Source organism: Peromyscus maniculatus, chromosome 21 (assembly GCF_049852395.1).
Source record: "Peromyscus maniculatus bairdii isolate BWxNUB_F1_BW_parent chromosome 21, HU_Pman_BW_mat_3.1, whole genome shotgun sequence".
NCBI lineage: Eukaryota > Metazoa > Chordata > Mammalia > Rodentia > Cricetidae > Peromyscus > Peromyscus maniculatus.
The window spans coordinates 35,840,549-35,844,061 of NC_134872.1; positions in this window are offsets into that span (position 1 = coordinate 35,840,549).

Sequence of the window (3,513 nt, forward strand, 5' to 3'; positions counted from 1 at the left end):
AGTATACCTTTTAATTATTGTGTAGACACATAATATTTAATATAAATGTTAGCACTCATGAATTCTGTCTTCCCTTTTCTGGCCGTATTTGTTTCTTTCCTTGTTTTCCCCATCTTATTTTCTTTTTCCCTCTGGTTTTTTTGGGGGACATTTTTATTATTTAATCTTTTACAATTTGTTGCAGTGTGAACACTAAACACTAGTTGTACCTAGCTGACCAAATCCAGGTGTGCGGACATTGTTTCTTTCTACATGTGCATCATGGCAAAGCACATCTCCAGAAGTCATTCCTTCTGCTGGACTGACCCTGCATTCCGGCCTTTCAATGGCTCCTCTTCTACCCAAGCCTCCAAGCCTTGGTACCTACCATCCCAACCTTTGATCCCAGGCATCTGACCACTTTAGATTCTTCATGTAAGTGATGTAAGTGTTTAGTGTTTGTCTTTTCATGCCTGGTTTTGTTTGTTTGTTTGTTTGTTGTTTACCTAACATGCTCTCTGTATTCATCCATGTTGTGATATAGTGCCAAAATTCCTTCCTTGTGGGTCGAATAGCATCCCATCATCTGTCATGTTTTAGCAATATTCAGATTTTTGTTGATTTCTTTTAGTGGCTGTCCAATGAATTAAAGCATAATAAAGTATTACTTTCTCATTCTCCTTAGAGTCAATGCTTCACCACTTTAACTGTTTAACTGAAGTCAATGCTTCATCTACATTAACTGATACATATATATAACTTATAACTAGATAGAGCCTTGCCCTGGCTCCTCTGTGTTACAATTAAATATCTATACCTACATTGAAAAATCTTCTCAGAAATATCGTAATTGTTTTTTTCATGTCTATTTACATGTTCACATTTGTATAATACATACACACATGTGTGCAGGCATATGTGCATGCATGTTCCTATGTACGTTTGTGTATATGTGCATATATGTGTGTGAAGGTTCAGAGTTCTCCTTTAGAGTCTTTCTTGATAATCTCTGGTTTGTTTGTTTGTTTGTTTGTTTAATTTTCTGAGGCAGGCTGTCTCTCTTTGAATCTGTAGCCTTCTGATCCCAGCTAGCCTGGCTACCAGCTTGTTTGAGATCCTCTGTCTCCAGGGGGCTAGGATTACAGGTAGCTACCATATGTGCCCGAGCCTTTATATGGGTGCTGGCTATTCGAATGCTGGTTGTCTTTCTTTAGGGTTACTATTGCTGTGACAAAACACCATGACCAAAAAAACAAGTTGAGAGGGAAGGGTTTATGGGGCATCATTTCCATATTGCAGTCCATCATGGAAGGAAGGGAGGACAGAAACTCAAACAGAACAGGATCCTGGAGGCAGGAGCTGACACAGAGGCTGTGGAAGGGTGATGCTTACTGGCTGGCTTCCCGTGGCTTGCTCAGACTGCTTTCTTATAGAACCTAGGACCACCAACTCATGATGGCATGACCCACAATGGGATTGGCCATCTCCCATCAATCACTAATTAAGAAAATGCCTTGTAGCTGGATCTTATAGAGACATTTTCTCAATTGAGGTTCCACCCCTTCAGATAACTCTAGCTTGTGTCAAGTTGACATAAGACTATCCGCCACACTGGTCTTCTCCCGTGTGTGACAAGCACTGTGTGCTGAGATATCCCCATGCCCTCATGATTGTCTGGACTTTCTGTGCACTGTCCTTACTATACTGTGCTTTTCAACTTCAAGTAGTTTGTTGTTATTTTGGCAGGAAACTGGGAAGAAGGCCACAAACTTCAACCAATCTGTGGCTGTAGTGTATTTCTGTTGTGGGACCACCCCTTCCATACTCATCTTCCAATGCTCCCCCCTTTTGAGACAAGATCTCACTCTCTAGCCTTGGCTTTCCCAGAACACACTATGTAAACCAGGCTGGTCTCAAACTCACACAGATCCACCTGTCACCTGTCTCTACCTCCTGAGTGCTAGGATCAAAGACATGCATGACATGCTGTCCCAGTGGCCTGTCTGGAAGGGTGGCAGTCTTGTGGCTCAGTTCTCAATGGATATGGCACCACATTTAGCAGCAGCGTCAGCTTGCTGATGATCCCTGGAATTATAAACAGTTTTGTAGCTTTACTTCCCTATGCTTCTGTCTGAAACATCTATACTCTTTCTGAGTTTCATGGGTCCCCTCTTCACCTCTTGGCAGTTTTCTAGCCAGGATGGGGCTTTATTAACCTCATCCTTCTATGCACATCTCACATTGTAAAAAGTCAGAGAAAAAAATATCAATATGAGTTCACTACACTCTGTTGGGACCCCAGCTCCTTATACTTACAGGGACAGTTCTCGGTCCTTAGAGAAATAAGCGCCTGAGTATCTCTAGTGACACTCTTTTGTTGAGGACACTGTTTCAGACACTGGGTTCTCTAAGTTCTGGGCAGTGACCCAGGGAAGGGATGAGAAAATATAAGAGGAAAGAAGGCTAGGAATCCTTTTTCAGTCTTCAAGCCTCACCTGCAGCTCTTTGGTTAGACTTCACACACTTAGAAGTCTTGGACCAACTCACGGTCTAGATCAGTAGATACCAAAAGTGGGGGTGGGGGAGATTTTGATAAGCTTCGGATTACTTATTTTTTCTAACCCACTTGTTCTGGTTTACTTTTCAGAGCCCTGGAATTGATTTTTCACCCTCTTGAAATGTGATTTTATTTATCCTTGTTGGGTGAATGTATGGGAGAGGGAGAAAGAGTGTGCACACATGCTTATGATACAGCATGCAGGGAAGTCAGAGGACAACTTCTGAGAATCGACTCTCTTTCTGACTTTATGTGGGCTCCAGAGGTTGAGGTTGGGTCATCGGGTGCACTAAGAGTGCTGTCACCTACTACATCATCTCAGCAGCCCTCAAAGTGAGTTTTCTAGGCGTGTCTCCAGGTTTTATGGCCGCAACAGGAAGGATAGTATCTCAGTTAGGGGTTCTATTGCTGTGATGAGACACCATGACCAAAAAACAAATTGGGGAGGAAATGGTTTATTCCAGCTTACAATTCTCAGGTCCATTGTCCAGAAAGTACTAGCCAGGAACCCAAAGGCAGGAACTGAAGCACAGCAGTGAGGAGGTATTGCTTCCTCACAGCATCCAGGACCACCAGCCCAGGGGTGAGCTGGGCCCTCCCCTTATCCATCATCAATCAAGGAAACGCCCCACAGGCTTTGGCACAGGCCAATCTGATGGAGGCATGTTCTCCGTCGAGGTCCCCTCTTCCAAAATGATTTAGCTTATAACAAGCTGACATAAAACAAGCAGTCAGGATTGTATGTGTTTATTTCATCTTACTCAACATGTCAACCTGGGAATAATAGGTTATTGAGAACTGTCTGTGAGAACTGTCTGGAAGACCACACAGGGTGGATAAGGACAGATTGGCAGTGTGTCCTGGAGGGACAGCACCCGAATTTAAATAGGGATGCTCTTTTATAGTGAAAGAAAGCATTGTGACCATTGTCTTTGCTCAATATGTACAAAACAAGGGGCAGGATACATGGCCACCTT